Raw genomic sequence first — 19,808 nt, forward strand, 5'->3', positions numbered from 1 at the left:
ATTAAATAACATGAGATGGACATTTTTGTTGTATTACATGAGGATATTAATTTGATTCAATATGTTATTAATTTAATAATTGAATGTAATAATTTATTCCGTAAAAATTCTAAAAATATCCACTGGACTTGGTTTCCAAGATTCGAAATCTTCAAATCTTGGAAACCAAGTCCAGTGGATATTTTTTGAATTTTTACGGAATGACTATGACCAGGATGACTGAGAACCTTCATCAGCATAATAATTTATCAATATTCCTTTATCTAAATATTCACGTATTTATTAAATTATATATTTATTTATTTAGTTTTGAAAAAATGGCTGTTCATACATGTTGCCTACATAAGATTAATTGATTAGAGGTAGTATTTTTTTTTTTTAACAAACCTATAACTAACTTACAATAAACTAAGCTCAGTTACTACAATGCTAAGACAAGAAACACCAAATGTATTGATTCCTATAGGTGAATTAAGACCAAAGGACAGCTATCTATGCAAAGGTAAACTATAAGCTCAGATAAGTTAACCTAAAGAAAACTAAATGTAGAAAGATAAGCGAAGATGGCTACTGTATAAGCTAAGCTGTGGTAAATGAAAAGGATAAGTTAACTTAAGAGAAGAAAACCCAGGACACACGAACCTATTTCAAAGTAAACAAAGCTAATCTAAACTCAGGCAAACCCACTTTAAAAGAAAGCTTTATAAAGCTATGAAAAAATAAATTATTCCTAACCCTGGAACTCAGGGATCGCTGTCCTTCATGTTTTCGATATTTCTCAACACAAGCACACCTGATTTAAATGATTATGCCTCCCCCTCAGCCATCAAATGCCGAAAAAACCTGTTGATCATTTTTTCATTCAGGTCAGGTGTGTGTAGGCAGGCAAACTTCTAAAACATGCAGGACAGTGAGGCCTGATCAGAATTACCCTGAAAAAAATCATCCAAATGCAAATCTAAACACATATGCTAAGATTAACTCAGTTAAACCCAGAATAACTCTGATATAATTTTAAATGAACCAAACTAAGATGCATCTCTAACATAGGATAAGCATAAAACACTGTAAGCTAAGCTTAACCTAAAACGAAGACTTAAAAAACGTTACACTAAAAAAGTAGGAAGAGAAAGCTGAGCTAAACTATGTTTAAACAATATTAAACTTGTAATAATAACCTGAAAATCGGAAAAATAATCAGATATTTGTTTCAAAATGTAACAAGCTTCCATGAAAAAATCACAAGTGCTAAAATAAACATAAAAAAAAAGTTCATAAGGCTTTTTCCTGTTTCACAGAAGCTGAATTTATAAACCCAGGGTAGGACATAAGGCCATAAGGCCTTTACCTATTGTGTTTACTAATGCATCCTGGCTTCGTCTTCTTCTAAAAGGCCAAACCAGGCTCAGGAGGTTCAACTGTATCAAGGCAGCATATTTACGCCATACAGTTGCAGCCATTCAAAATGGACCTTCCCATTCAAACGCAAGCCGAATGGCAGCCCACTCTCCTGCAACTCCCAGCAATACCCCCTTCATGAACCCAACATATTTTTTTTACTCTGACTCCACCCTTTCACTGAATTACAGGGTCTGACCAGGAAATGGCGCGTCTCAGTAGAGCTTAATTTCCACAAATCATGACAGAATGAATGTTTTTGTACAAAGGTGGATGTTTAACAATCAATTGTAGGGGACCAGCCAAGGTCCAACGAAGGACCCATCAAGGAAAGTGGGGACATTTTGAATGGCCACTAATGTACTTCACACCAAGTGAGCAACATTCATGGAGAACTTAGAAAGGTGTATTCTGTATGGTTATCAACCAAATGGCTAAATATCTTTCATACATTTCATAACCACTTCTCTTAATGTCATAATTATACCAATCAAGAAGTGGTCATGGTCTGAGTCAGGCCACTTTACTTCAATGTTGCTGCAGAAGCAGTCAACATCACAGATTATAAGAAATAAAATGCTCATAATAAATGTTTATAATTGACAGGAGGCCTAACTATAACTCACTCTAACCTGAACGTTGATACTACATCGTGCTCCAAGCATTTTATCTTAATAGTGTAGGGAATTCTTTATCAAACTTTAAAAAAAGGAGTCAACCGATCCCAAAGTTTATTTTGTGATGTTTGGCCCAATTCATTTACCTGCGATGTTCTAGAATCCATCCTTGATGTAGTTTATTGTTATTTGGAAAAGGAAGGTTATGAAGATGTACCTATCGTTCTTTCAATACCCAAAAAACAGACTTCTGATGTTGGAACAAATATTGGCTTTGCTCATATTTTCATCATGAATTATGGATCCTGCCACTAAAGAAACATCAAAGCCAAATAAAGATCTGTGTAACAGCATGGTAGCAGATGCCATCCCCACAAAAGCAGCAGCTTTCTTGCAGGTAATTATAATGAAAATCCAGTGGGTTGGATCAAGGGCGTAGGTTTGATTTCAACTTTGGTAGGGACACTATTTGTTTTCAGTTTCATTGGTCTGATGTCATTGGTCCTATGCAAAAATGTGTATGCTGTTTTTTTATGCTTAATGTGAGCATCAGAGCACATTCTGTTTAAAGAAAACAGCAGCATTCCTTGCTACATTAATACCAATCTTATAAGCACTACACACACTAGATCCTGTTTATCAATGTTTTTCCACTTTGAAAATGTTTGCATTTAAACTTACCAGCAACTACTGTAAGACAGTGCCTATTTAACCAAATATAGTCTAAATATGTCCATTATATGTGGATTTATCCTGTTTTCTTTTGAAGATATAAAATTGTGCAGAGGAAAACAGGTAAACCCCACTCTTATTTTTATTTTTTTTTTATATAATATGCTCTGTCTGTATCATGAAAAATAATACATTCAAGGGAAGGTAAATAAATGTATTGTATTTACATGAGCACTGGAACTATAAGAGGAACTGACACTGAGCATTTGAAATATTAACTTCACTATACAAATTGTACATATGGGCTGTAGTTACTCTGTGTAGCCCATTTCATGTATTTTATCTTGGGCTTAAAAATTTATCATATTAATCGATTATTTAAATAATCGTCAACTAATTTAGTAATTGATTAATCATTAACTGTTGTATAGGGCCACTAAAATGTGCCTTTACCCGACAGAGCGACCCATTTAGAGCAGGAATTATACCAAGATTGTAAAAAATATGTAAACATTTTGCATTTGAGATTAAAAAAAAGTTTTTGTCTTTAAATATTCTGCATCCAGAACTCCTCAAGAGGAAAAGTTTCTGTTTCACCTTGTTTCATGTAGTAAAAAATCTTTTTCTTCTTTGGCTGTTTGATTATTAATCGATTCATCGAAAAAATAATCGACAGATTAATCAATTTGCAAAATAATCATTAATTGCAGCCCTAATTTTATGGTAACATTCCAAACACATTTCTCCCATAATACAGCACTGAAGGGCAGCTGCTTCACCATGAGGGTGCCCTGCATCATTATATCTGTGTTTCCTATATTCATATAATGTTTCTATTATACAAGTGTGTTTTTAATGGTAAAGGATTAAATGTAACACAACCTTTTATCATCATCCTATATTGCTTACTGTCTGACTCTTTAAATAGCTCCTTATGCAATAACGCTGTATTTTAAATTATAAACATGTTGTTCACATCAAATTATTGGTAGGGACAAGTAGGTCGATCCAAAATTTTGGTAGGGACATGTCCCTATGGTCCCTATACAAACCTACGCCCATGGGTTGGATATATGCTGAAAGATATGTATGTTTGGAGCTGCTACACCTTTGCTTCAATATCAGCCATTTCTCTAATCCCCTCAACACAGCAACAGTCTATTAAAAGCAACAGTCCTGTTTAAAAGAGAACAGGACTACCTGCCTGTTGCACTGACTCCTATCATGATTAAGTGCTTCAACAGGCTGGTTAAAGAACACATCATCTCTAGTTCCCCCCAACATTAAACCGTTTCCAGTTTAGTTGCAGATGACACCACGGTGGTGCGCCTCATCAGAGCCAACAACGATCAGGACTACAGAGAGGAAGTGGAGCAGCTGGTGCAGAGATAACAGCCTGATCCTGAATGTGGAGAAAATGAAGAAGATCGTCAACTTCAGGAAGGACCGGCCTAAACCACGCCCCACTGCTCACCACCAGCTCAGCAGCACATCACAGACAACCTCACCTGGACAGTAAACACCACCTCACTGGTCAAATGGCCACAGAAGCGCTTGTATTTCCTGCAGAGGATGAGGAGAGCCCACCTGACTCCCACCCATCCTCACCACCTTCTACAGAGGCACCATAGAGAGCGTTCTGACCAGCTGTCTCACTGTGTGGTGTGGAGGCTGCAGCGCCTCAGACTGGAAGAAAGTGAGGAGAGTGGTGAGAACAGCAGAGATGATCATCGGGGTTCCTCTTCCCTCCATTAAAGACATTTCATTTCAGTCTTGCATGTCCCGAGCCCGTGACATCATCAATGACCCCTCACACCCCCACCATGGAAGGTTCTCCCTGCTGCCCTCTGGGAAGAGGCTTCGCAGCATCTGATGCAGGTCCAGCAGGATCTGTAACAGCTTCTTCCCCACCTCCATCAGACAGCTGAACTGCTGAAAAAAACTCTGTCACAGACTCATCACACCGATAAAGACCAAACCAAAACACTGCAAAATTGCACCATGTATATTTAATGCTCTGAGCTTTCATATCAATGTGTTTTTGCACTATGTTTTTTCTCCCACACTGTTTACATTTGATTACTGCTGCAATTTAAGAAACAGAGATGCCATGAGACCTGTACAAAACATAATGTCATGTTCTACACACTCTGTGTGTAGAACATGACAAAAAAAGTTGTCTTAAAAAAAAATCGAATGTAAAAAAATATCTGCATTGATAATTATAGAGTTACCCATGATAAATGCTACAATAATAATATTAAAATGACAATTATTGACAGAATGAATATCAGTGGTAATTTTATTAGCCTAAAGAAAATTATGAATCATTGATAAAACTTAATAATTTCTGATTTCTGTGATGCTGACTGAACATTTAAGGCACCAGGATTAATTAACTCTGGTCTGTAGTGAGCTAGCGCACATGCTAACTAAGAACTAAGAAACTACAGTAAGCTAAGCTAAATTAAGCTAACAAAGTCTAAAATAAGCTAAATTAAGCTAAGCTAAAGTAAGCTATGAAAGCCTGAGGTTAACTAAGATAAGCTTACATACATTTCGAGATTAAGTTAAAGAGAATGAAATGACACTATTTATTATTCTGTTGTTTTCAGCAAACACTTCTTTTCACCACTTTTTCCTGTTTTCAAATTAAATTAGTTATATTTAAGATCTTTAATTTATTGAGCAAAAACAAGCTTTGTAACAGGATAGAGGTACCAAAGAGCCTAAAGATCGAAATAAAAGTGGTTGTCTGTTATATGTTATGTTTGGATATGACCCAGGCTCATTCAGGGGTGTTAGAAGCCTTTTTTGTCTGTATGTCTCAGAATTCAGAATTACAGTAGAGACTTAAAATCTAAAATCGTTCCTCTCTAAAATAAAACTCAACCAAAACTAAATAAAACGGCAGGCGAGATCCAAAGAAGAAGCTCAACCATAGATACCGATCAACAGAAAGCCCAATGTTTACAGGATCCACTGAATGTTTGGGTCAATCTTATGTTTTCTTTTAACTTAGGAAGCCAATAGGATGTCTGACTGTGTTTTGGGCTTAGAATATTAGTGTTGGTATAAAATTAGACCATAATTAACCTCTGGTTTACAGTTTCAGTTTAAGAATTAGTTCTTTAAAGGTCAGTGTTTGGTGTTTGAGACGTGTTGCCAGAATCTTTTGATGCCTTGGAGTGACTTAAAGTACTGTCATGTTAGAACAGGATCTTTCATATATTTGGACCATGTTTCATTTTCTCAGAGCAGCAATGAATAAAAGAGAGATCATAACATCTGGTAACCCTGTGGGATCTAGGTATTACAACCAGAACATGTGGTGCTTATGATATGTTCAATATAAAGGTTCTGTTTACGGCACTGTGTCAGTGTTTTTGTTTAAGCGTTCTGTATTTTTAGCCCTTGTTAGGATGATGGATGGTTTCCTTTTTGGTGAGCAGGTGGAAGAAAAGCTGCTGAGACAACAGGAAGCTGAAAAACACACGGAGGAAACAATGAGTCTGAGAGGAGCGAGGTGGAAAAATAATGAATCTAGAGAAAATGGGAAGCAGAAGGACAACAAACATTGGAGGAGGAAAGTAAAAGGACTAAATCAGGATAAAAACATTAAGATTGAAAAATTAAGGGAAACATACAATGAATGATAACAGGAACTCTAACAATATTTATTATGGAAAAACCTAATATTGATCGAATTATGTTTCTTATTATTAAATGGAAAACTCAAATGGAAACTTAAATGGAAAATTCAGTTTATTTATACAGCGTCAATCCACAGCAAATGTCATCTCAAGGTTTTCCTAGAGACAACTCACTCAGCTCATTCAGTGAGATTGGTTCAAATTTTCCATCTAAGGAAAACAAGCTGATTGAGTCATTGACTTGCAGGATTCGCCCCACCTGGGTGAGGATGTGCCGACAGTAGAGATTCACATGCATGTTGTCGTTGACTCTACAGAAGCCCCTCACACCTACCATGGATACAGCAACAGTTGAGAGGAAAACTCCCTTTTCACAGGAATAAACCAGGAGGTTCTGCTGGAACCGTCGACTGTGGGTTCAAGAAGAAAGAAGCAGACATATAAAAGGAACATTGAAGCTCTGTTAGAAAAGGGTGGAAGAGAACTAGCTCCATAGTTGGGTTCGTAAAGGAAAGAAACAGTTGACCAGATGACAAGAAAAAGCAGAGGCAACGGAACTAATCAATACTATAGAATGGGAGAAAAGAGATAGAATGAAGTAAAGTGGTCCCTATGTCCTCCAGCAGTCTAAGCCTATAGCAGCAAAACTATTAGATAGCTCAGGATAACCTTAGCCACTCTAACTATAAGCTTTATCAAAAAGGAAATTTTAAGCCTTGCCTTAAAAGTAGACAGGGTGTCTGCCTCACGGCAGGTTCCACTGGAGAGGAGCCTGTTAACTAAAGATCTGCCTCCCACACTGAGAAAAATAAATCTGAGTGAACGTAATTGTTATGTAATCAAAATGTGTGATATTAACAATAAAATGTTACGTTTGTATCTTTACATAATATATTTAGTTTTGAATTCACCTGCGTTTGTTCAAAACAAAAGACATTGTGCATTTTTTTCCCTTACAAAATTAATCTAAGTAATCCCAGCCAATCTTTTTACGTACATAGACACAACAAACAATACCTTGTTTCATTTACTCAGTACAAAAAATGTCCCCTTCCCGGAATACCCTTCCTGTTTTGTTGGTCTGGAAACCCCTTACATTTCAAATGAAGAGGCACATGTGGACTGAACCTAAGGTAAGAATGAAGTTAGTTAAATATTTAATGTACTTCAGTTTGTACATTCTTCATAGTTTTTAAATTGCTGTAGAAAAATGAGGCTTTTAATGTAATTTGAAGATTGTGTTTGTTGTAACGGTATGTGGATTTTTTAGTGTTAGCGCGGGCATCGCTAACGTTATGTTGCTTACGAGTAGCCTAGCATTATTTGAAACTTTGCGAGTGGGGATACAATAGTTTGTTATTTTGTCATTTAAAGTTAACGCTAGAATTCAGCAATAAAATAAGGCATGTAGCGTAAGCATGTGGATTTTTAGAGCAGGACTATAACATTGTTTAGCTGTATTTTATCCTTTAAAATTAATACATATATTTCTTTGTTTTTAAGTGATTGATGGGAACAACAATATTTCAAATCGGTTCAGCTTAGACCTTTTCAGTCTTCAGACGTGAAACTATTAACGTTAGGCCCAGTCTTACATGGTCTACGTTATGGGCAATTGAGTAATTTAAATGTCACTGATATGCTCATATTATTATTCTAAGTATCTGACAACATTATGGAAAGGGCCGAGGTCGACCTTTTGTTATAGAGTAAGATTTTTATATTTATCCCCCTTAAGTAGAAAGATCGCTGACAGCCCCAGCTTATTGTTTACAATTATTAACTGCCTAGAACATTTTACTTAATTTAAAAACTGAGCTATCATATTAGAAAGATTTAAGACTCCAGCTTTTGTATGTGGTCACTATTTATGTCAAAATTGACAGAGAAAGTCAGCTGCAGATAAAACTGCAGCAAAAAACTTAAAAAAAGCAAAGAAATCTGAGGTAAACTATCTCCCACCTCATCCTCAAGGTGAAACGGATGAATCCCTTGAAAAGGAGAGGGAACTTCTCTATGAGTACAAGAAGAGAGACAACAACAGAGTAATTCATGAGAAGATGGCAAACACCTTCTCACTGCGTCGTAAAGATGTGATCCAGAAACCACCTGTGGTTGACTTATATGCTCGATGGCCTGCCCTGTTTGAGTTTTCCCAGGTATTTAGAACATTTGAATACTTGTCTAATTACCTTTGTAATACCAAGTACTTTGTCTGGCAAGGTTGTAGTAGTGTGGAATTTGTTGAAACTAAACTCCTAACTTCACTAAACTCAAACCATGCACTTAAATTAACTCTTATAGGGTGCAGCATCCCTTTCCAAACATCAGACCACTTAAATGTCGTTCTAATTGTATTTCTAGAGTTATTAGAATACAATTATACTTGGTAACATTTCTACTTGGTATTGTTTCTCTTTCCCTGTGTTTCTAATTCTTTTCTAAAATATGTATTTTCTGAATTAATTTTGTGAAATCTTTCTGCATCTCTCCTTTTGTCTTTCTCAGATCGAGGAGGAATTTGTCCTTAATTTCTTACCCTCATGTGGTTCCAAAACCGTAAGACTATTAAGATCCTTAAGTTAATCTTCGGAACACAAATTAACATATTTGATGATATGTAAGAGCTTTCTGACCCCCCTTTTGACTGCAACACCATTGTAACTTTCAAGGTCTAGAAAGGTGTGAAAGTCATTGTTAAAATAGTCCATGTGACTCCAGCGTCTCAACGTTAATGCCATGAAGCAACAATAATACTTTGTACACACAAAACACCCACAAAAAGGAATAATCTTTTACATATCAGCTTCACATTATGTTAACTTAATAAACACAGCTTTGCCTTTCCATGTTCTACTTCAAAATGCCAGCTCAGTATTGACCTCTGGTTGGCTACCTCCTGCGTCAGCTCCATATGCATGCATCATTTTGCTTAAGTGTCGGCCAGTAGTGAGCCGGCGTTTAGGCTTAACTCTGTTTACTACATAAACAGCGTAGGAGACTGACACAGAAGTTGTTAAAAATAGTCGTTGTTTTTATGCGTTTTTTTTGCACAAATTCATCACATTAAGGTTGAGCCACTGTAGTCACATTAACTATGTCTTTAATTTCTTTTTGGGCCTTGAAAGTGGTCATGACGTTGCTGTATGTAAAGGAGCGAGACAGCTTTCAGATTTCATTAAAAAAAAATCTTAATTTGTGTTCTGAAGATGAACGGATGAACAAACCTTTTTAGATGATCTCATATTTTATATTTTTGTAGGACAACAGCATCGAGTCCAGAAGAGAAACTGTGATCAGAGGACTAACGGGTAAAGAAATTATATTTCTGTATTTGTATTGATACTGAAAGATTTTCAAATGGATTTCTTGATTTATATATAAAGTTTTACAGCACACTTATATATATGCATACATACTCATGAACATGACTATTGGTTGACTATGACCTATGATCTACACAAAAATTGGGTTAAATCCCAGCACAGCTAAAACTACTACAGCAACCCACGTATTCACACCCAAATATAAACAACACACAGCACATCCTACCAGTGCTGTTTGGGCACAAATTGTACACAAGTATATGGATCAAAACTAGCAAAGAAACCACGTAATGCCACCCAGATTTCTGTTCATAGCAAATATATAGTAGATTAAATTCTCTTTGATATATTTCACAGGTTTGTGGTGACGACGATTCTGCAGCCATACAAGAAGCCATCACTACATTTGTCCTCAACATTTTTGTTGTCAGCAAAGCCAAAGATGGAGGTCTGGAGAAGCAAGCTGGAATTGCCATCGAGGGAGCAGAGGTCCTTTTTGGTATTTCCAGTGTAGCACATGCTTGCACCTACCTTATGGGCCTTATTTATGCCTTGGAACTTAGTCATCCGAAGAAACTGAAATACACATTTGAAGTATTTCAGAAGATCTTTCTGGAGCTGGAGGATGTTACCAAAAACATGTCCTCCAAAGTCCACGATCTAAAGATTAGCTTACTGGCCTGAAAACGATATAAGCATTGTTGATGTCAGAGGGTTTGAGTTATATCCACTCTGAAAGTTTTGCAGTTAAATTTCTCCGGTTCTTCGAATTGACTTTCTAGTTGTACTCTTGCATTTTGTTATGGGGAAAATGTTTGTGAGTTTGTTAATGAGCATTTGAAGGAAACAAAGCCTTCTGACAATATACAGGTGCTGGTCATAAAATTAGAATATCATGAAAAAGTAGATTGATTTCAGTAATTCCATTTAAAAAGTGAAACTTGTATATTATATTCATACATTACATACAAACTCATATATTTCAGATGTTTATTTTGTTTAATTTTGATGATTACAAATGACAACAAATGAAAATCTCAAATTCATCATATCAGAAAATTAGAATATTGTGAAAAGGTTCAAAATTGATGGCCCCTGGTGCCACACTCTAATCAGCTAATTAACTCAAACCACCTGCAAAAGCCTTTAAATGGTCTTTCAGTCTAGTTCTATAGGCTACACAATCATGGGGAAGACTGCTGACTTGACAGTTGTCCAAAAGACGACCATCGACACCTTGCACAAGGAGGGCAAGACACAAAAGGTCATCGCTAAAGAGGCTGGCTGTTCACAGAGCTCAGTGTCCAAGCACATTAATAGAGAGGCGAAGGGAAGGAAAATATGTGGTCGAAAAAAGTGTACAAGCAAGAGAGATAACCGCACCCTGGAGAGGATTGTGAAACAAAACCCATTCAAAAATGTGGGGGAGATTCACAAAGAGTGGACTGCAGCTGGAGTGAGTGCTTCAAGAACCACCACACACAGACGTATGAAAGACATGGGTTTCTGCTGTCGCATTCCTGGTGTCAAGCCACTCTTGAACCACAGACAGCGTCAGAAGCGTCTTGCCTGGGCTAAAGAGAAACAGGACTGGACTGCTGGTGAGTGGTCCAAAGTCATGTTCTCTGATGAAAGTAAATTTTGCATTTCCTTTGGAAATCAAGGTCCCAGAGTCTGGAGGAAAAGAAGAGAGGCACTTCATCCACGTTGCTTGAAGTCCAGTGTAAAGTTTCCACAGTCAGTGATGGTTTGGGGTGCCATGTCATCTGCTGGTGTTGGTCCATTGTGTTTTCTGAGGTCCAGGGTCAACGCAGCCACATACCAGGAAGTTTTAGAGCACTTCATGCTTCCTGCAGCTGACCAACTTTTTGGAGATGCAGATTTCATTTTCCAACAGGACTTGGCACCTGCACACAGTGCCAAAGCTACCAGTACCTGGTTGAAGGACCATGGTATCCCTGTTCTTAATTGGCCAGCAAACTCTCCTGACCTTAACCCCATAGAAAATCTATGGGGTATTGTGAAGAAGAAGATGCAATACACCAGACCCAACAATTCAGAAGAGCTAAAAGCCACTATTAGAGCAACCTGGGCTATCATAACACCTGAGCAGTGCCACAGACTGATCGACTCCATGCCACGCCGCATTGCTGCAGTAATACAGGCCAAAGGAGGCCCAACTAAATACTGAGTGCTGTACATGCTCATACTTTTCATGTTCATACTTTTCAGTTGGCCAACATTTCTATAAATCCTTTGTTTTTATTGGTCTTCAGTAATATTCTAATTTTCTGATATGATGAATTTGAGATTTTCATTTGTTGTCATTTGTAATCATCAAAATTAAACAAAATAAACATCTGAAATATATGAGTTTGTATGTAATGTATGAATATAATATACAAGTTTCACTTTTTAAATGGAATTACTGAAATCAATCTACTTTTTCATGATATTCTAATTTTATGACCAGCACCTGTAGTTCCCAGCATGTAAACGGTTAGAAGATGCCTCTGTCTCATATGACCTTGTTGTTTGTACACACTGTGACTATACAAATCCCAACATATTTATAGGAAAATGTTGGTGTTATTTTTTCTCACTTATTGAGTACAGTATGCTAACTGGAGCCATTTGCTCCTAGTCTTTGTGCTAAGCTAGGCTAGCAGTCAGTGCATCAGAGTTCCTTACACACGGAGATGAAAATAGTGTATGTAGGAATTTCTTTAACTGTGAGGGATACGGTGAATAACCTAAATTCCCAAAAAGCACCTTGTTCCTTAAAGTATTCGAGTGTGTTACTTTACAGGACTGTATTAACAGAATTGTGTAGAAAATATTATGTAAATGTTTGTGTAGTTATTGAAAAGTCCTTTTTGTAACCATAATTCTGACGACAATAAAGCCTGTCAAGTTTCACTTAATGAGCTTTCCTGTAGCACCACTAGCACAATTTTCTATTGTACAAAATCACTCATGTGTATATATATTATTATACTCGTTAGTTTTTAATATCACTTGGCCAAACTTTCAGCTTTGTGTAATGTTATAACTACATTTCCATATTTGATGAGCACATTCTACGTGCATTCTGTTTGCCTGAAACTAGTAAATAGTGAAAAAAATAACTATTTGCATGTTTACTTTCAATAGAAATATTCAGTTGCTAATTAGAAAATTTGAGTACATGCAACTTTAAAATACACTAACAAATGTTTTAAAACAAAGTAGATCCCACTTATAATTTGTAATATGGAAATTTAAAAATTAAGTTGGATTTAAACAAAAGTACATATTTGGAACTCTTAAAGTTATGTAGATCCCACACACACAAAAATGACTACAGCAATGCTTAAATTAAGTTAACTTTATGTGAAAATTTTATTTTGGCAAACAGGAAAAATAAGTAATTTCTAAAAAGACTGGTGTTGTTGGATCTACATAATAAAATTATGCAAAAAAATTCATTATATTTTTTAAGTAAATCAAGCAGATTATTTATATCAGTGCATTCTACTTTTAGAAATTCTCTGAGCCAGTATTAAATTTGCAAATTGAGAGGAAAGTCCTCTGATTGGAACATAAGGAACAATCAGATCTCTGATATAAGATGGAGCTTGGTTATTTAGGGCTTTATACATAAGAAGGAAACATGCAGGTCATTCAATTCTTCAACCAGGGTTAATCAACAAGCCAGCCAAGGGCGATATATTGGTCACTCTGAAACAAACCACATCTCCAACCTAATACTGCAGAAATTCAGTGATTGGTTGAGGGTTCAGAGGACGAGCCCATCTTCTCCACTCCCACAATCAGGAGATAATAAACCTCCTAAAAGTCCAAGATGTGAGGCTGCCAATGGTTCTAGATCTCTTATTAAAATGTCTCCTTTTAGATCCACTGGAAATGTTTTCATGAGACTAAAACCTCTTCTCAGCTCTGCTGTTCAACCCACAAAATCATTTTCCTTACAAATGACCTGCAGACTTTCCATCAGTGTAAGATTTATTGCCAAGAAGTACCATTACAGCAAGAACGTAGGCTGTTTTCCTAAATGTTTATGTGTAGCCTACAAAGAACAGAGCAAAGAAAACAACAGGATGCGGGAAATGACCTGATGGTTGTTTTAAAAAAAGAGCACAGATGACAGAAGACAGAGGGAGAAAATGAAAGGAAATGAAGAGAGGAAAGATGGAAACAGAAGGGAAACAGACTGAATAATCAGGGAAAGAGAAGAACGGAGGACATTAGGGAGTAAAGATGAATATTACATATGAAGAAGAAATTAAATGATGAGATACTGAGGAAAATGAAAGGAAACAACAGTAATACAATAAAAGAGAAACAAAAACAGAACTAACTTATAAAGATAAATTATGTTACAATGAGAATAAACAGAAATAATAATCACAACAAAACAAGGAGGAAAATAATCATTCAGGGGAAAAATGTGAAATGATTTAAAACAGAGGGAAGAAGACAAACAGACAAAAGGAAGAAGCTGGGCATAAAACAGAGGTACTTAGAACTGATGAGAAGGAGAAAAGAGAGTTGAACAAACAGGAAGAGCGGTGAGAATGAAATGACGGTTCACAGAAAAAGACGATAGAAATCTTTATAAACAACCATGGGGAACTAAATCTGATCTGAGGAAGATCAGACTAAAACTGGACAAGATCCAGGATCATCAGTAATCATTCATCATGTCATTACAGGAGGTGCTGATGCATTAAAGAGGTGATTCTGCTGACCCCTGGTGGCAAACTGAGAAAACTGCAGCCACCTTTAACCAACTCTCCAGATGAAGCTAAATGGAGAACGGTGTTTACACTGAACTCACTTTTCTCAGCTTTGCCTCTGCCTTGTTAAGAGAATCTATTCTGCTCATTCAGGGGATGCAATCATTCATCCGGGGGCCACTATATTCAACTAACATCTCAGCTCTAAAATAGAGGCTTTCTGTGGGAATGGTGAAATATTTTAGAGGCCCCTTCAGGTGCTTTTGCTGACTGTACTGTCCTGGAGAAAACATTTCACCCACAGACACAGAAAAATACAACAGTTGTTTATGTTTTTAGCATTCTTTCAGGAGTCTTTGGCAGTCTCTATGGTGAGGGCGTAGCAAAAAGATGTAGTAGTTTCCCTGAGGATTTCAAAATAGCAAAAAAAGAAAGACAAAACTTCAGTGAACAGCAAGAATCTACAACACATCGAATTTTATGGTTTTAAAGGAAAAGTCCGGTCAGCAAGGAATAATCAATGGATCATAATTTATATCTAAAACTGATACGTTTGTGGTGATTTAATGAATTTAGAATAAATCAGTTAAAAAATAAAAACAATAGTTTTCGTCATGATCATTAATCCTGGGAGCGGCAATTTATGCCCAAATATAGTAACACCTCACTTATGACATCTTCCGATCGATGACGTCACGGTGCGGTAAGCCTAGCGCCATTCTCCCCGCTTTACAAGCAGAATCAATGGGAACTACTAGACACATCTGCAGGACTTCACCATTGAAATTCACCAGAGCTATAGTGAAACGGACAATGCCCACGTGCATGGCAGTTGGATGTTGGAATACATCGGGTAAAAGTGAAAAAAACATCAGTTATTTCACCTTTCTGATTTCTGATCCTCCGCGGATGGGTTTGTCATTGGATTGCCAACTTGAAGAAAGACGATTTGCCATCAAACTTCTGGCCAGAGAAAAAAGGTAATATGTAGCCAACATTTGAAGGAAGAATGTTTTCAAGATAACTTGGATAATAGCGCGTTGTGACAAACACCAGATCCAGCACTGGGACTTGATCAACAGCCGATAACGCACCGTGACGTCACAAACGTAGGTGGCAGTAGTGTTCTTTGACAAACATGGATGCCTCCAGTAAAGCACAGTCACATGAAATTACTCCTAATTAAAACATTTATCATTCATTGAACAGTACACAGTAAATGTTGCAGTGTTAAAGTAACACTTTGAGAGTACATTTGGTCTCACCCTTATTCAAAGTGGGACCAAATGTACTCTTGAGTGTTACTTTAACGCTGTAACATTTACTGTGATGTAATAATTTTATATTTAAAGTACTTTCAGAAGTTTAAATTCTAAGACTAAAAGCTGTAGCTCAGCTAATTAGGTAACCTTTATGTTATCACTGTCAGTCTATTAAAAATGGAGATCCACAAGGCGCAGTTCTTGTGCCTCGCATATTCTACTTATAATCTCTTTTATGATCAATCTTCTCTTCTTCCAAGAAAAATCCAGATTCAGTTTTTGTGAAATCATTTAATGTATTCATCTTAATATCATTTGTTTTGGCTGAGTTGTAAGAACAGCTCTGTTTGCCATTTCTCAGCCATCTTCCAGGAAAAACTGTCAAAATGTAATCTGTATTTCACATAACTTGATACTCAGCTTTAAAAAGATCAAAGTACAGTTTTTATAGTCTTATGCCTTTTACAACCCAAAGAGTCTTTTTTTGGCCTCCTTGCAGCTAAATAAAACCCATTTAATTGTACATTGAATACAATTTTTTACCATTTGCTATTTTTTTTTGCTTTTGGGACAGGGATACATTTTCCTCTCTGAGGTGTTGGCATTTGTGTAAATATAATAATGTTGATACAAGTCAATCACTCCATGAAGAAAAAGCTAAAATAAGTTATTGTACTGATATTTAAAACCTTGGATTTCTAATAATAGCCTTAATGGAAGGTCCAATGAGCCTCTCAGGTTGTAGAGCCCTGGGCTTGGACCATCTGATAGTAATCACAGCTGATTCAATAAACTTTTGCATTGTCTCCAATCAGAACTTTTTAAGATAAGAATTAATTGCGAGGCTCAGCAGTATTTATGTCTAAAATGGTCTAAGAGGAGATTATTGCAAGCATTGGGTTGTAATGTAGGATTCATATTTCTAAGCAGTTTGAAAGAAACTGCAATATTTCAGATTTTATAAATATTCTGCACCTCCTTTTCAGGTTTTATTTTTTTAAATCTAAATCAAAGCTTAAGTTTTTGTTATTACAGCCCAAAAGCAAAGCGGAGATCATTAATGAGAAGACACAGGCTTAGGTTGGACGTTTTTATGATGACTCTGGTATTACAGTGCAGGATGTTCTCAATCAGGAAGGAGATCTACCGTCTGAGTCCAAACGGCTAAAAAGAAACCCATCATCAGGAAGAAGCAGAGCAGCAAAAGACAAAGAAAAGAAAGAGTCACAGTCAGACAGGTAATCAGGTCAGGAAACACATTTCCACCGGGCAGGACTGTGTGTTTGTGGCACTTCAATGGTTTCAGACCCTCTGAGTGAGTTTGGGGAGGAGGTGAACTGCTCAAACCTGCGAGTGTTTTCATGCTACGCGTGTCTTTGTGTACATTCACTAATTGCACTTGAGGATGAGGATATGTGGAGACTACATTGCCGGTCAGACGTCTGCAGGAGATTTTTTTTTTCTTTTTATGGGGAATTTTCTGGGGAGGTTTGGAACACAAACAGAAAATCAAATCGTTTTCAAAAAAGCAAACAGCGGCTGAGGTTCTGACAGAATCAGACGGGTTTAAAGAGCCTCTGTAAAACATAAAGGTAGGAGAGAACCGAGCGGTACCAGGTTCTGCTCAACAAGAACATCCAAACCAGAAGAAAAGGTGAAGTTTCATCCTGAGATGGTTGAACTGAACCCTTCACTTTAAAACACAAAGAAGCAACAGGAGATAAGAGTTAGCTTATAAAACAGGAAGTTCCATTAAAAAAAATAAAACAAAAACCAGAATCATGTTTCCATCCATGTTGCATTAGAGCAGAAACATAGTGAGAACATGTGAGATTGTGTCTAAAAGAGAGCCGTGACACTGTGGCTGATGGAAGTCCTTCATACAGCAGGTCCAGCTGACAGGAGCAATGGAGACTCTTCTAATTTCACACCAAACAATCTAAACCGCAGAACTCAGGAAGCTTTCCTTTAATGGTTCTACCCAGAGCAGAGCATCCTTATCTGTCAGTTGTTCCAGACCTACCCCTAAAATTGAGTTAAAGCGCTTAGCTAAACGTATTAAGTTTGATCTCATTCCAAATGGAAACGATGAAGAGAAGAGCTTATTATTACCCTGGATCAAGAAGAATAGCAGCAAATTTAAGGTTCAAATGTACAAGTCAAATAGCAGAGGTGAAGTATTTGTGGAGTTCAGCTGTTTTTTCTATAAAGTCAAACAATAAATGAATTAAAACTAGTAATACGACTGGCTGAATTTATCATGTTTGCTGATGATACACAGATTTTTGCAAAGGGTCAGTCTTTCAAACAGAAGCAGCCATTTAAACTTGAGCAGGTCATAGAAGGTTAGACTTTACCAGGACCGGTTTTCATTTTGATCACTTTTACAGTTTTTCCATAATCATAGGTCGATGATTTAAGATTTTCACACAGAACAGAGTCTGATGATCTAACTCTGCTTTCTTTTTCTATTCCGTTTAATATTAAAATACGCTTTGTTTCAGCTACTTTCAAGGCCACAGTTTAATCTCCAGGCTTAGAGTCCAGAGAGACAACCCCAAACACTCACGCTGTCCCCCTAGATTTCAGCTCTGAATTAAACCTGTCAGATCTTTATACAACTCTAAAAGATTCTCCCACTTGAAGTTCAAGAATTATTTAGGTTCGAACAATAGTTTTAAAGCGACAATTTATTTGAGGCTTAACTTGAGGTGTGTTGAAAACACGGGGAACAGAGTGGGAGGATGTGGTTTTCAGTTAATCCACAAATTCTCATCATGATTCAAATGGCCAAACACCAAATCCTGATACAAAGAAGACTCCAACAAACCAGGATGATGACAGCACCTGACTTGGAATGGATGGACCTTAAGCTACTGAAACGCATCAGCGCTCCAGCTTCAGACTGCTCTACTGCGAGAGGAAAAAACTGACAAACACTTCTGGACGCTCATTGAAATGTCTACATAAAAACTAAGCAAAAAGTCCTGCTGCCATGTGGTCTTCATGACCCAAATGAATGAGAATTTATACGGGTATTGTAAGAAAACGGTAACTACATTCCCTCCTGCCGTCTGCTAAGAAGCAGAGGTTTTACTGGAGGAGGAAGCTGGACGCAGTATTCCTAATAATCCAGACAGTATTAGTAGTAGGGTTAGTGCCCTTCTTAGTACTAATAGGAAATAGTTGGGGGGGGGGGTTGATGAGTGGTAGGTAAAATTGAGCAACTCGGTGAGCATGAATGAGATGAGATGTTGTTCGGGGTACATTTTTTCCACATTGGTCAATTTGAAGAGTATAAACCCCTTGAACCCTAGTCGACCTCTGCAGATGGCCGCTCACATACAGTCTGGTTCTGCTGGAGGTTTCTTCCTGTTAAAAGGGAGTTTTTCCTCTCCACCGTCGCTACAAGCATGCTTAGTATGAGGAATTTCCTTTGAGTCAATAAGTTGATGCAATCAACTAGCCTCGTGAGACCATCCTGATCTCGCGAGCTTTCAAGATTTCACTCGCTAATCAGTCTGGAGACTCTCCGTTAAAGAAAATTTGGAGCCGTTCACCAAACGAACGTCCAATCAGCGTTGGCTTTGAGGCGGGTTGAGGTGTAACTCAACGAGAAGCGCGACAGTTCAGTCTAAAGAACATGGCGGCTTCAGCCGATGAAACTAGCGTTAGCGTGGCTATCGAGCAAGTTTTATCGGAATTACAGAGTATTTCTTCACTGAAAGAAGAGCAAAACACTGCTCTGGAGAATTTTCTCAGAGGAACAGATGTTTTTGCTCTTCTCCCGGCTGGTTTCGACAAGAGTAGCCTGGCTTATGGTTGTGTTTTCGTCGTCGCTCTGTTGGTACGTCATATGCTTCGTTGATCTGATTGGTTTATTTGGCCCGTCTATCACCAACATGGGCCAATCAGCTAACCAGTATTTTCGCCCCTTCCCAAAATTACTTCAACGGAAGGTTAGCAATCAACTGGTTTTCCTAAGAAAACTTTGAATCAATTTGACTGGATGATATGGTTGAACTGTAAAGTGCCTTGAGATGACATGTGTTGTGAATTGGTGCTATAGAAATAAACTGAATCAAATTGAATAAAAATGGAAGAGATCAGCATTCAAAGGTTCCTGCTGTGTGATTTTCTT

At 37.2% G+C, this 19,808-nt stretch overlaps 1 long non-coding RNA gene across 1 annotated transcript; it reads left to right on the forward strand.

The window, feature by feature from the left end:
• Nucleotides 1-7,380: 7,380 nt before the first annotated feature.
• LOC119791539 lies at nt 7,381-8,861 on the forward strand. Its single transcript, XR_005281873.1, has 3 exons — nt 7,381-7,473; nt 8,315-8,499; nt 8,849-8,861. It is a non-coding gene; the product is annotated as an uncharacterized LOC119791539 (long non-coding RNA).
• Nucleotides 8,862-19,808: the final 10,947 nt, after the last annotated feature.

This window comes from Cyprinodon tularosa, unplaced genomic scaffold (assembly GCF_016077235.1).
Source record: "Cyprinodon tularosa strain WSP-4 unplaced genomic scaffold, ASM1607723v1 ctg394, whole genome shotgun sequence".
NCBI classification, from domain to species: domain Eukaryota; kingdom Metazoa; phylum Chordata; class Actinopteri; order Cyprinodontiformes; family Cyprinodontidae; genus Cyprinodon; species Cyprinodon tularosa.